The 15,061-nt window shown below is 45.6% G+C and overlaps 1 protein-coding gene across 2 annotated transcripts in view; it reads right to left on the bottom strand.

The window, feature by feature from the left end:
* Nucleotides 1–7,611, bottom strand: part of WWP1 (WW domain containing E3 ubiquitin protein ligase 1) — a 60,899-nt gene extending 53,288 nt beyond the window's left edge. The window contains exon 1 of one of the 2 annotated variants that reach the window (XM_070748003.1): nt 7,367–7,611. The gene's annotated coding sequence lies outside the window, so the exon portion shown is untranslated. The remainder of the gene's footprint in view (nt 1–7,366) is intronic. The other variant, XM_070748005.1, reaches the window with a different exon arrangement.
* Between the last annotated feature and the right edge of the window lie 7,450 nt (nt 7,612–15,061).

Raw genomic sequence — 15,061 nt, 5'->3', positions numbered from 1 at the left:
AGGAGGAGGATGACTGGCTGCCCGGCACTTTGAAAATGCCGCCGCCGCCCCCCTCAGCAGGGGGGAGGGAGGAGGCCACTCCCCCCCCAGGAAAGAGTTGCAAGAAAGCAGCGCATTTGAAAAGCGCGCTGCTTTCTCGGAAAGCCGGCTTTCCTGGCCAGCACAGGGCTTTCCCGCCGCTTCCCCCCCCCCGAAAACACAACGGAGGATGACAGGCAGGGCAAAGCGGGGTGGAGCTACGGGAGGCTCAAGAAGGCAGCCCCGCGCTTTTCTTTCGGCGGAAGAGGAGGAGAGCGGACGGATCGGGCGGGCGGGGGAAGCGCCTTCTACTGCCGGGGCCTCCCCGCTCCCCCCCCGCAGGCTGGCAGGGGGATGGGGAGTGCGCGTCCATGGAAAAGGCTGCGTGGGGGGTATTTTGGGGCACGTGCTTCTTCCCCCGGCCGGACAGGCATGCTTGTGCTGCCAAAGGCAGCGTGTGGGCAAGCCTGCGCTCTGCAGGCTCGCCCACACGGAAGGAGGCAGCTGGGAGGCGGCCGCGTGTCACCGAAAATGGCTACGCGTGTCAGTGCTGACACGCGTGTCATAGGTTCGCCATCACTGTTATAGAATGAATACTGCGGGGGGGGGGGTTGTTGTGGCAGCGGCAAACCATTCACTACCACTGGGGAATGCTGGAGTTTTTGCTGCCAAGCAGCTGATTGGCGGATCGGCCTTACAGAATATCGCTGATAAGCTGTTCTAGGTGGCAGGATCGCCATGTATCATTGCCAATTACCATCGATAGGCAGGGCGTAAGAGCGGTGATCCCCTCCGGAAGGCCAATCCAACTGCCAAAAAGCAAAGGCTCCAGCGTTCACTGGCAGCAGAGTAGCTCAGCTCAGTTGACCGATGATGGGTGTAATGGAGCAGAGCCCTGATGAGCCATGTGCTGGGACTATGATAATGTGCTGAAGCTGACCAGGTTGTTTGCTGTTTGCTGCAAGAGTGCTAGCCAGATGAATACTGGATGTATAATGGAAGGCAGAGGCAGATTTTATTTCTTGCTTTCCTCTTCCAAAGCTACTGTGTGTCTTATGGTATACAGTGCGTCTTATAGTACGAAAAATATGATAGTACCTGGGGCTCAGTCCCCATTAAAAACATGTTTCTCAACTCTTATCATATTTTCCTCTATTCATCACTATTGAGATCTTATACCATCTCTTCCAGGGATTTCAGCCAAACTCACAACCACAATGCAGTTCATATGAATAGATATGTAGAGCTGTGGAATATGGGACTGACTTTCCCAACAACATCAGCAAGCCACCACCAAATAAGCTTCAATTATTTTGTAATAATCATACTACTTGTAATAATTTTGTTACAATTAAACAACCTTTAAAGATTTTGTTATTAAATAAGCAATTATGATTTTGTTATAACTAAATAAGCATTTATAATTTTGTTAAATAGGTCCATTTCATATTGATGAAATGTAAGTTCTCTGATCATTATTTTACAAATGTATTTATTAGTGATCCTCTGGACTTAAAATTATGAATTTGGTGGTCCACGGGATTTAAAAGTATGACCTTGGTGGTCCCTAAAGTCCAAAAGGTTGGGGATCCCTGATTTAAAGGACAAAAGATAGAGATAATATGAACCACACTTTGACGTTAATTATAACTATGCAACTATTTTGACTATGATGCTGCCTGTAACTACAGTGCTACTTGAGACTAAAGTATTAAGGACACAGGAAGACAAAAATTAAAAGGGGAGAATAGTTTATCTTTTCTCTTTCCCTTGTTTGCTACACTTCAATAAATAAATACATAATATCTTAATAGCACCCAAATCACCAGAAAAGTGGCAAAAATGGAGGTGAAAACTGCTAGAGCAAACTATAGAGAGAATTAAATGAGGTTTGCTTCAGAAAATATTTGAGGAACCTATCAGAAAATTAGCTGAATTGTTTAACAAAAATTGAGTTTTTGCAAAAAGATTGAACAAAAGACTTGTAAAGATGAAATAGTTAATAAATAATTAACTCTTTTAATTAAAAGTTAAAGAATTTAATTTTAAAAATTATTTTGATCAATCAATTATTTTGATTATACCTGACTTTGAGCTCTTAAAAGTTTCACCTTTCCCCATATTTTTCTCCCACCTATCAGTTCCACTGAGAAAAATAATTAAAACTACCATTCAACCCACCTAATCCCTATCCCCAGCCATTTTTGTTTCATTATATTTACCATGTTTAAATTTATTCATTTTCTTACAAAGCCATCTCAATCCTCTTTCTCCCTTTGAGCTCCAAAATATTATATGTCTTGGCTTCTGATAGCTTTTGAAAGAAGTTAAATTAATGGACTAAATAAAATTCTACCCTTTGTTTGGATTTCTATTTAAAAAGAATGATCTAAATCTCAAAGAAGCATGGAAGAGTAGGCATTATTGCTGATCTAGCTATAGATTATGATCAGTGTCCCCCTCCCCAACTGAACTAAGCTATTGCAAGTAAGCTTGGTTATTGTGGTGATAACTTTATTCTTTTTGATGTCAATAGAGGGATAAAAGCTGATTACATCTGCTCTGATGAAGAACAGCCTTTCATTCTTCTTTGCGAATGGTGTAGCAACAAACATTCCACTACACTGTAGCACAATAATCACTTATTTTAAGGATATGAAACTTGCACTGGAAGTAAATAAGTATAGTCATAACACTGAATCTGCTGCGTTTCAGCTTTTCTGTCTCTTCTAAACAACTTTCATCATTCTTTAAAAATTATTGTTTATATTTAAAAACTGGTATCTGTATCTGACTTTCTTCATCCTTTTTGTAGTACGGTATTCTTTTTATATTACAAACTTGATTCAAATCTGAATTAGGTTATAATTTAGCTTAGTGCAATATCTGAACCTAGCCTTCAGGAGACTTTGTTGAAATAACAAAGAATTGCATAAGAAATGATGCTGCTTAAATATTCAAATATTTGTGTTTGTGTTTATTCATATTTAGATCTATAATTTGAAAAGGTCATCAAAAGTATCAACATTTGAAGAGAACAAGCAATTACACTTAAATCCCACTTGCTTCATTTTATCTCATTAACAATAATTAAAAGTTTTGCAGAACTATTCAAATAATAGCAACTTTTCTAATTTCCCACATCCGTTAAAATCTACCTTATCTCTAATGTTTTGAATTATGCTCAGAAAATAAGTAATGCTATTTTAATACTGCCAAAATAGATTCTATAATATAATTAGCTTGATAGTACAGTGATCCCTCGATTATCGCGAGGGTTCCGTTCCAAGACCCCTCGCGATAATCGATTTTTCGCGATGTAGGGTTGCGGAAGTAAAAACACCATCTGCGCATGTGCGCCCTTTTTCCATGGCCGCGCATGCGCAGATGGTGGAGTTTGCGTGGGCGGCGGGGAAACCCGGATCTTCGTCTGCTCGCTGCTGCGGCCGCCCAGCAGCTGATCTGCTCGGCGGCAGCAGCGAGCAGACGAAGGTCGGGGTTTCCCCGCCGCCCTCGCAAAGGGGAAACCCCGGCTCCTCGCTGATGCCCCCGCCGCCCGCCGCCCGCCAGCAAGAGGGGGAGAGATAGAGAAAGAGAGAGAAGGAAAGAAAGAGATGAGAGAGGGAGGAAGAGAGTGTGAGAGAGGAAGAAGCAAGATAGAGAAAGAGAGAGAGAAAGAAAGATGAGAAAGGAAGGAAGAGAGTGACGTAATCGGGTGGGAAAAATCGCGATATAGCGTTTTGCGAAGATCGAGATCGCGAAAATCGAGGGATCACTGTATGCTCTATTTAGCTCAATGAGACTAATCTTTATATCACTATTATAAAGATAGATACTAAACTGAAGTCACTATATTATGTTTCAGTTGATGTTTATAAGCAATACATCTTGTTGCACTCTAACATATTAACATAGATGCTAACAAGATATATGTACTTATGGCAAGGCTCTCTGTCTCTGATGATGATGTTTGTCCATCATGTTTGAAGAGGACTCTGACATCTAACGGATTGTGGACTGTCTACGATGTGTCCACAGGTGGCTGGTAAGGCTTATATGGGTACAAAATGTTGTGCCACATGTCGAGTAGACATGTGTGGGCACCATTGTCTCAGATAATATTTGGCTATATTCAGTGGTATGACTATACTTATTTACTTCCAGTGCTGCATGAATCCCAGCGACCAGTTAGGTCCCACAGAGTGGGTCTTCTCCGGGTCCCGTCAACCAAACAATGCTGCTTGGCGGGGCCCAGGGGAAGAGCCTTTTCTGTGGTGGCCCCGGTCCTCTGGAACCAACTCCCCCCAGAGATTAGAATTGCCCCCACCCTCCTTGCCTTTCGTAAGCTGCTTAAAACCCACCTCTGCCGCCAGGCATGGGGGAATTGAGATACACTTTCCCCCTAGGCCTCTACAATTTTATGCATGGTGTGTCTGTATGTATGATTGGTTTTTATAATAATGGGTTTTTAACTGTTTTTAGTATTGGATTATTGTTATGTGCTATTTTATTGCTGTTGTTAGCCGCCCCGAGTCTGCGGAGAGGGGCGGCATACAAATCCAATAACTAACTAACTAACTAACTAACTAACTAACTAACTAACTAACTAACTATATATACAGTGATCCCTCGATTATCGCGAGGGTTCCGTTCCAAGACCCCTCGCGATAATCGATTTTTCGCGATATAGTGGTGCGGAAGTAAAAACACCATCTGCGCATGCGCACCCTTTTTTTCCATGGCTGCGCATGCGCAGATGGTGTTTTTACTTCCGCACCTGGGAAGACCCAGGGAAGGTTCCTTCCGCCGCCCAGCAGCTGATCTGCTCGGCAGCGCCGCAGCAGCGAGGAGCCGAAGATCGGGGTTTCCCCTTTGCGTGGGCGGCAGGGAAGACCCAGGGAAGGTTCCTTCAGCCGCCCAGCAGCTGATCTGCTCGGCAGCGCCACAGCAGCGAGGAGCCGAAGATCCGGGTTTCCCCGCCGCCCACGCAAAGGGGAAACCCGGATCTTCGGCTCCTCGCTGCTGCGGCGCTGCTGAGCAGATCAGCTGCTGGGCGGCCGAAGGAACCTTCCCTGGGTCTTCCCCGCCGCCCACGCGCCGCTCGAGAGCAAGAGGGGGAGAGATAGAGAAAGAGAGAGAAGGAAAGAAAGAGATGAGAGAGGGAGGAAGAGAGTGTGAGAGAGGAAGAAGCAAGATAGAGAAAGAGAGAGAGAAAGAAAGATGAGAAAGGAAGAGAGTGACATCATCGGGTGGGAAAATATTTGTAATTAATATTTTTTGAAAAATCGCGATATAGCGTTTCGCGAAGATCGAGATCGTGAAGATCGAGGGATCACTGTATATATATATATTAATTAAGACTGGGAAGTGTAAAAACGTTCCCAGGAGGCAGCAAAAACAAACCACATCTGTACTATTGTCAAGCTTGACTTGAATGCATCAATACCTTTTAAAATTACTAATTTTTCTTTTTTGAAGTGTCATTTGCCACCAACTTTTATACATGTTGAAATGGTACTAAATCCTGCTAATGGTACTTAGTTTTGCTCCAAGTATTGTAATTAGAAAACTTCACTTATTTCTGCTAAAAAATAGTAAATCGATCACATATTGCACAGAATTCTTAGTGTGTAGGAGCACTAAATTGTTCCATATCTCAAATTATTAAGATAAGTTAGCAGCTAAATTAGCAATATTTTAAAAAATTAATATTTTTGCTCTTTTTAAATGATAACTGAGATGCTAGAGATGACAAGCTGGAGGAAACAATATGTTTATTTTTAAAATGATGATAAAAATAATACTATGGCAATTACTGCCCATTAATGAAGAGTTACAAAGACTACTGCCCAAAATTCCTATTCCACAAGTACCTGTGCATTTTATTATTTTAAAAGATGACCTACATATAGTTAAAATATTAAATACCAGTTCAATACTATAGGTTAGATATGAACCTAAAAGGATTAAAGATACTAGTCTGCCAAAAAAAATTGGAAGCATGTTTAAAACCTAGGATGTATTATTCCAAAATGTAGTAGATATACCTAAGCAAAGCAAGTCTTAATGGAAAGTCTTGTATCACATTACAGTGCTAAATAAAAAGACAAAGATAAAAAGTTTATTCAAGAAACATTTCAATAAAAAGGTTTATTAAATAAAACATTTCAACATCAATTACATAAAAAAGAATCAAGTATGATTCTTGAATACTAATATTTACCAACCCATTCCAGAAGACTAATGTCACACCATAAGTCAATTTCACTTTAAAACACAAGTAAGATTTTAGTCCCAAGACTTTATAATTCGGAAGAATGCTATTAAACTTATTACATAACACTTTTTCCTCCACCATTTCAATCAATGCTACATCCCATGCACTTCATTGAAAAAAGTCAGGGACTTAGGGAACTGTTTTCAAATGAACATCTGCATTATCTGGCCAGCTACACACACGCACACATGTACATATTTCTTCAAAAAGAAATGGAGAATATTTCTGTAAGATATAATCAACACTTCCAGGCCTTCAGCCTTCTAGCAACAAAACTACACTTGGAGAAAATGCAGTACAGTATTTGGGGCAAAGGCGGGTGCGAGGGGGTTGCACGGAGCAATGGAGAAGAAGAAACGCTGCAGAGTTAAAGCAAGTCATCCTAAAGTGAGACACTCCTTTCCCTCGTCGCCTCCTTCCCCCAGAAATCAATACCAACAAACATAAAGACAGACACCCCCCTCCCTCCCCCCGTCCTTTGGATCCAGAAATAAAGTCACCCCTGGTGTGGCCGAATGCTTCCCAGGGCACCCGACGCCTCTGCCAATCAACGCTGCTAACGGGGTTCAAGGTTCAGCCCTCAAAACCTGGCTCGTCTCCCACGGCCCGCCTTACCCTTTACCCCTCCCGGCGGTTAAAGACCTAAAATGCGAATAAACAAGGTGACACCAGGCCAAGGAGTTAAGCGTCGGATCTGTGAAGAGAAAGAAGGCTGGCAATCAGCCTCTGCCCTCCGGGTTTCCCTTGACCAAGCCGGGCAGGGGAAGGGAAAGAAAAAAAACAAGCAGAGGGCAGATCTGGCCCTTCTTTCCCATTTGCTCAGACGGGACGTCACGAAACCGAGAGGTTCCCCGAGGGGCATGAAGAGCTCCTTCCCCCCCAAAGACGACCCTCAAAAGAAGCCTTCTCTTCCCCCTTTCCCTCCCTCCTCCCTCTCTTTCTCTCAGGCCCCTGCCAAGGAATAGAATAGCCGGGGCGAGACGGCGGCGGCTTACGTAGCCTGTTTATTTGTCAAAAGAGTCAAAGCTGGGCTGAATGGCTGCTTTTTTCCTCTCACTCGCTCGCTCTTACCGTGGCTTGGAGCCCAGCTGCGAAGTAGTGCCGCCGCCGCCCCCTTTTCTCTCTCTCTCTCTCTCTCTGACAGAAGGGCTGGGTTCTCCTCAACCTTCGGCACCGCTTCCAACCGTCGGCACCGTCGCCGCTGCCGCCCCAGCACAACAAAATGATGCCATCTCACAGCAGCGGCATCGGAGGCTCTCCTCACATAGGAGAGAGAGCGCGCGGGCGCGCGCGGCTCGGGCTCCCGTCTGCCCCTGGCGGTGCGCGCGCGCCTCAAACCGTCGGGGAAGGGCGGGGGGGGGGAGGAGGCGAGACAAACCCCGAAGTGCGACCCGAGCCACGAGTGGGAGGAGGGGGGGCGGGGAGGGAAATGGCTCGAGACTTCGGGGCAAAGGAAGAGTGCGCACGCGCGCAGCAAACCAAGCCGCCTCTAACTAAGTCAAGAAAACTGAACAGAGATGGAAGTCGCCCGTGCAAAGAGCGTCGGCCGCGCTTGATTTATTTGCTCCCCGCTGGAGCAGAGGTCATGGGCCGAACCACTGCCTGTGAAAGGTAAAGGGGTGACGTCTGAAAGCGAACACTGCGGCCGGGTAACGTTCACGTCTCGCCCATCCGCGGCACAAGTCCGGACTGAACCAAGTGAGACGAAATCGAGGAGGGGCGGTTGTCACAACGTAAGGAGGAAAGCTGGGAAGTAGCGATCGTTTGTACCCGTTTAGGGCAGCCTATTATTTAATTACTATTGATTGGTTAGATCTACGTTATTCAACCAGTTGACCGGATCTGTTACGTAGGTCTTTAGCCTGCAAGGTATATACAGTAAGAAAGTGAATGGCTGCACACTTTGTATACACCTCTGTGAGTTAGCCTACTGAACAAAATAAAATCTGCTGAAAGTAGTTAGAAGGCAGGCTAAATATTTTTCTCTAAATAGTTTACATATACATTACCTTCGATTAGATTATATATAGTAAAGAGAAAATATGTGTAATTGGATGTGGCCCCTGCAGGGGCCAAGAGAAAAACAGGAAGCTCTATGCTCCTCCCATGTTTGGGTATACCAGGGTGATTTGACAGAAAATAATATTAGGTATGTGTGTGTATGTTTATATGCATGCATGCATACATACATACATACATACATACATACATACATACATACATACATATATATATATATCACATGTTTTTGCTGAATTTGAAAATTAGGGGAGACTAGGATAGATCTATTTTGGCCTTATTTTGGCCTCATCAGCTAGCCATACCCTCACTGGGACTTGAACTAGTAACCTTTGCCTTGTAAGGCAGAGAATTAACCCCTAGGCCAGCTGACTGGGTTCATTTTAATCAACTGAATTGTTATACTATTACCTATATTTTATATATTCTATATTTTCTATTTGTATTTACTTCTTTTATTAGTATTTTAACTGTAGTATTTTAATTAATTGATTTATATTTTAACTAAATTATTGGGGGGGTGTTTTATTGATGGATAACTGGGATGGGCATAGGGTGTATGGAGCAAATGATTGGTATGGATGGGGCGGATGGGATGGGTGGGATCATAGTATGGGTGAAATGAATGGGAGTGATGTAAATAATACACTAGGCCAACCTGGCGCTGGAGAGGCGGGAGGGGCAGGGGCGGCTATCTCTGGGGTGACAGAGGGTCAGGATATCTCAGTGCTGCTGGGGAGAGGCAGATATGGCGGGAGTCACGGAGCTAGCCGTTACAGGGGAAGGAGGGATCGTTGCTTAATAACGATCCCTTGTTCCGGCTCCGTGAGCTCAACCCAGAATACTGGTGATGAGTGTAAATCTGGCCCTGGGCTCAGGTTGCTGCTACTCAATGCCAGGTCGGTGGTAAATAAAGCTCTCCTCATCCGGGATCTGATCCTGGATGAGGAGGCCGACCTGGCATGTGTAACTGAAACCTGGCTGGGCCCAGAGGGAGGAGTTCCTCTCTCTGAAATTTGCCCAGCCGGGTTTCAGATATGGCATCAACCTCGACCCCGGGGAAGGGGGGGAGGAGCGGCTATTATAGCCAGGGAGAGCCTTTGCCTGCGTAGACTCGTTGCTCCGGAGATTGCGGGTTGTGAGTCCCTCCTGGTGAAGTTGGACCTAGGGGTTCAGGTGGGCTTGTTTCTCACGTACCTGCCTCCCAGCTGCGTGGCACAAGCCCTACCTGTGCTGCTCGAGGAGGTAGCCGGGCTGGCGGTGGGGTTCCCTAGACTTATTGTCTTGGGAGACCTCAACCTGCCGTCGCTCGGCGAATCCTCTGGATTGGCACAGGAGTTCATGGCCACCATGACAGCCATGGACCTGACCCAAGTAGTTCAGGGTCCGACTCATGAGGGGGGGCACTCACCCGACATGGTATTCCTCTCTGAGCAACTGAGTAATGGTCTGAGACTAAGGGGCTTAGAAGTGTTGCCTTTGTCATGGTCAGACCATTTTCTACTGCGGCTTGACTTCCTGGCTCCAATCCTCCCCCGCAGGGAGGCGGAACCAATTAAGATGTTCCGCCCCAGACGCCTGATGGATCCAGAAGGCTTTCAGAAGGCGCTTGGGGTTCTTCCAGATACACTCGTCCGCAGTCCGGCAGAGTCTCTGGCTGAGGCCTGGAACAAGGCGGCAGCAGAGGCCCTTGACCGTATTGCGCCGTTGCGACCTCTCCGTGGCGCTAGACCCCGTAGAGCTCCATGGTTCAACGAGGAGCTCCGGGAGTTGAAGCGCCAGAAGAGACGTCTAGAGAAGCGATGGAGGAAGAGTAAGTCCGAATCCGATCGAACACTTGTAAGAGCCTTTATTAAGACTTACAAAGTGGCGCTCAAGGCGGCAAGATGCGCGTATCATTCCGCCTTGATTGCATCAGCGGAATCCCGCCCGGCCGCTCTGTTTAGGGTGACCCGCTCCCTTCTTAATCAGGGGGGAGTTGGGGAGCCCTTACAGAGTAGTGCCGAGGACTTTAACACGTTTTTCGCTGATAAAATCGCTCGGATCCGGGCCGATCTCGACTCCAATTGTAAAACAGAGTCGACTGACAACGAGTCAGTCGAGGTGACTGGGGCTAAACGTCTTTGTCCATCTGTCTGGGAGGAGTTTGACTTGGTGACACCTGATGAAGTGGACAAGGCCATTGGAGCTGTGAGTTCTGCCACCTGTTCACTGGATCCGTGTCCCTCTTCGTTGGTTTCGGCCAGCCGAGAGGTGACACGGAGCTGGGCCCAGGAGATTACCAACGCTTCCTTGGGGAGGGGAGTCTTTCCAACACTCTATAAAGAAGCGCTCGTGCGCCCCCACCTCAAGAAGCCCTCCCTGGACCCAGCCGTACTCAATAACTACCGTCCAGTCTCCAACCTTCCCTTCATGGGGAAGGTTGTCGAGAAGGTGGTGGCACTCCAGCTCCAGCGGTCCTTGGAAGAAGCCGATTATCTAGGTCCCCAGCAGTCGGGTTTCAGGCCCGGATACAGCACGGAAACTGCTTTGGTCGCGTTGATGGATGATCTCTGGCGGGCCCGGGACAGGGGCTTGTCCTCTGTCCTGGTGCTTCTTGACCTCTCAGCGGCTTTCGATACCATCGACCATGGTATCCTTCTGCGCCGGCTGGAGGGGTTGGGAGTGGGAGGCACTGTTCTCCAGTGGTTCTCCTCCTACCTCTCCGGTCGGTCGCAGTCGGTGTTAGTGGGGGGTCAGAGGTCGACCTCTAGGTTTCTCCCTTGTGGGGTGCCTCAGGGGTCGGTCCTCTCCCCCCTGCTATTTAACATCTACATGAAACCGCTGGGTGAGATCATCCAAGGGCATGGGGTGAGGTATCATCAATATGCCGATGATACCCAGTTATACATCTCCACCCCATGTCCAGTCAACGAAGCAGCGGAAGTGATGTGCCGGTGCCTGGAGGCTGTTGGGGCCTGGATGGGTGTCAACAAACTCAAACTCAATCCAGACAAGACGGAGTGGCTGTGGGTCTTGCCTCCCAAGGACAATTCCATCTGTCCGTCCATCACCCTGGGGGGAGAAACATTGACCCCCTCAGAGAGGGTTCGCAACTTGGGCGTCCTCCTCGATCCACAGCTCACATTAGAACAACATCTCTCAGCTGTGGCGAGGGGGGCGTTTGCCCAGGTTCGCCTGGTGCATCAGTTGCGACCCTATTTGGACCGGGAGTCACTGCTCACAGTCACTCATGCCCTTATCACCTCGAGGCTCGACTACTGTAACGCTCTCTACATGGGGCTACCTTTGAAAAGTGTTCGGAAACTTCAGGTCGTGCAGAATGCAGCTGCGAGAGCAATCATGGGCTTTCCCAAATATGCCCATGTTACACCAACACTCCGCAGTCTGCATTGGTTGCCGATCAGTTTCCGGTCAGAATTCAAAGTGTTGGTTATGACCTATAAAGCCCTTCATGGCACTGGACCAGATTATCTCAGGAACCGCCTTCTGCCGCACGAATCCCAGCGGCCAGTTAGGTCCCACAGAGTGGGTCTTCTCCGGGTCCCGTCAACGAAACAATGCCACTTGGCGGGACCCAGGAGAAGAGCCTTCTCTGTGGCGGCCCCGACCCTCTGGAACCAACTCCCCCCAGAGATTAGAATTGCCCCTACCCTCCTTGCCTTTCGTAAGCTACTCAAAACCCACCTCTGCCGCCAGGCATGGGGGAATTAAGACCTCTTCTCCCCCTAGGCTGATACAACTGTATGTATGGTATGTTTGTACGTATGTTGGTTTTATACATTAGGGGGTTTTAAGTTAGTTTTTAGTATTGGATTTTTACTGTATATTGTTTATGACTGTTGTTAGCCGCCCCGAGTTTTCGGAGAGGGGCGGCATATAAATCCAATAAATGAAATGAAATGAAATGAAATGAATGATTTTCAACCTTTTTTTTGAGCCATGGCACATTTTTTACGTTTGCAAAATCCTGGGGCACACCACCAATCAAAATGATAAAAAATGACACTAACACAGTACATATTATACATATAGTTAATAATATAGTTTCTACATGTATTTATACTCACTTAGTGTGAAACCTGGGCCTGTTTCGATGAACATCTAGTGGCGGCAACATTTACCTCCAGTCCTGACCAGGATTAGAAATCAGGACCATGGGGGGGAGTAGCAGCTTCAACTACTCGCCACGGCCACACAATGACAAGTGTGCGGCAGTCCGAGCGGGGACCTTCCTGGGTGTGGTGAGAGGCGGACTGCTATTGGTTCATTGCTAGTAGTCAGGATGAATCCTAGTAGATGATTGGTCAGTGAGCGTTCCCTGCGCCTCAACTCTAGCTGGAGGGATTGTGAGGGGAATGTTTATGTTTGGATGGTAGTGGCTGGCGGCAGGCTGGATAAATGGCCTCCGCTGGCTGGGGAATTCTGGGGGTTGAAGTCCAAATATCTTCAAGTTGCCAAGGTTGGGAAACACTGTTCTAGTTGATGGGATGGATCTTGCACAGTCCTGAATAGAGATCCCCAAAACGCACGGAATAATATAAGCATCTTTTGGGCAAAGTGTTAGTACAGAATACAAGGTCTGAATGTGGGACAGATCGTAATTTTATCAAGAGTGGATCTTAGGGAAATATGGACATGGAAGCTAAGGAAAGAGGAAAGAAAAGGTGAAGGCAAAAATGGTTCTGTTGAAGACTTCGTTTTTGTTCACATATAGATGTGAGTCATTTAACATGTAACCAGTAAGACGGGGGTGAGCTACTTGAGAAATGTGTTTGCTGAAACTAGAAGAAATAGAAAGGGTCATGGAGACGTGATTCGCCAGTACAAAACTATGCTAATTTGGTCGATCATACAGTTCAGAGAATGATAGCAAAACATATACTGTATGTAAAGAAAAAGTGAATAGATTAAAAGGATTTAAATATCGTGATTGGATGGAATTCAAAAAGAGAGAGAGATCACATATGTTATTGCCAGTGGTGGGCAAATATGTTTAATTTTACACAAAGCAGTGATGGCAAATCTAAGGCACAGGTGCCACAGGTGGCATGCGGAGCCATATCAGAGGGCACGCGAGCTGTTGCCTTAGCTCAGCTCCAACATGTATGGTGTGTACCGGCCAGCTGATTTTTGGCTTGCACGGATGCTCTGGGAGGGCGTTTTTGGCTTCCAGAGAGCCTCTGGGGAGATGGAGGAGGGTGTTTTTACCATCTCCAGGCTCCAGGGAATCCTTTGGAGCCTGGGGAGGATGAAACATGAGTCTACTGGGCCCACCAGAAGTTGGGAAATAGGCCATTTCCGGCCTCCAGAGGACCTCCGGTGCTGGGGGGAATTATTTTTTCTCCTCCCCAGGCATTGAATTATGGGTGTGGGCACTCGCGCATCCACCACAGTGCATTTTTGGCACCCAAGGGAAAAAAGGTTCGCCATCACTGATCTAAAGTATAGGAAGGGGAAGGGGGAAAGTAGACAATATTTAAATAGGGTACAGATAGACCTTGATTTACAACAATTCATTTAGTGACCATTCAAAGTTTTAACAACTCTGAAAAAAATAACCTATGACCATTTTTCACATTTGCGACCATTAAAACATCCCCATGACTCTCGAGATAAAAATGACACTTGGCAACCGATAAAAATGACACTTGGCAACCAATTCATATTTATAACAGTTGCAATCTCTTTTGTAACCCTCTGAAGCAAAGTCAAGGGGGAAGCCAGATTCACTTAACAACTACAATGATTCACTTAACAGTGGCAGGAAAGGTTGTAAAATGCAGCAAAACTCACTTAATAAATGTATAACTTAGCAACAGAAATGTTGGGTTCTTTTGTGGTCATAAGTTGAGGATTCCCTGTAACAGAAAGCAATGGTATGTGATCAAACATTTTGTAAGAAAGACTGAAATGTTTAAAATGAGAAAAAGTAAGTGAGAAAAGACAAGTTGCCAAAGGAGAAAAAAATATGCTCTGCTTCTTTCGACTAATTCTTTTTCTACTTCCTAGCGTATAGTGCTCCCAAATGTATTATTACCAAAGTAGTATAACCCTTCCACATAAATATCCAGCAAATATCCAATTGTATTCCACATAATTCTATCCAGTTTACTATCAAGAACAGATTTACAGCTTCTGATCCAAACTTTTTTTCTATTCTGTGTTCTTGTTAAATTGACATCTGTGAAGACCTTGCATTATATTAACTCAACAGATTTATTGATGCTTGTTTTATAATCTTCAAAATTGAATACATGAAGCATTGTTCAGTAAGACTACATTTAGCAATCAGTACAGAATAGTATGCCAAGAAGCAATGTTCACATGAAGACTATGCAATTTAAAAATCTACATGAAGTTTAATAGGTATAGCCAAGTTTGGTACAATATCTGATCATAATTTCACTGCAAGTGGGCCATAACAGTAGCTGTAGCAAGATATATTTAAGCATAAATGTTGGTCCCTTTGTGCATGTTTGCATTGAAAGAGGAGCAGTTTTAAAAGGTTAAAGTTGATTGAGGTAGCATCAAATTCTACATATCATCACCCATATGTCCAAAGAATAATGTGACTTGATTGAAGTGTATAAAATTATGCATGGGATAGAAAAGGTGGATAGAGAAAAATTCTTTTCTCTATCACACAATACTAGGACAAGGGGAAACTCCCTAAAGCTCATAAGTAAGAAAGTGAGAACAAATCAAGGGAAATGTTTCTTCACCCAGGGGGTCGTTGGTTTATGG

This window comes from Erythrolamprus reginae, chromosome 3, assembly GCF_031021105.1.
Source record: "Erythrolamprus reginae isolate rEryReg1 chromosome 3, rEryReg1.hap1, whole genome shotgun sequence".
Classification (NCBI taxonomy): domain Eukaryota; kingdom Metazoa; phylum Chordata; class Lepidosauria; order Squamata; family Dipsadidae; genus Erythrolamprus; species Erythrolamprus reginae.
This window is presented reverse-complemented; position numbering and strand designations above follow the sequence as displayed.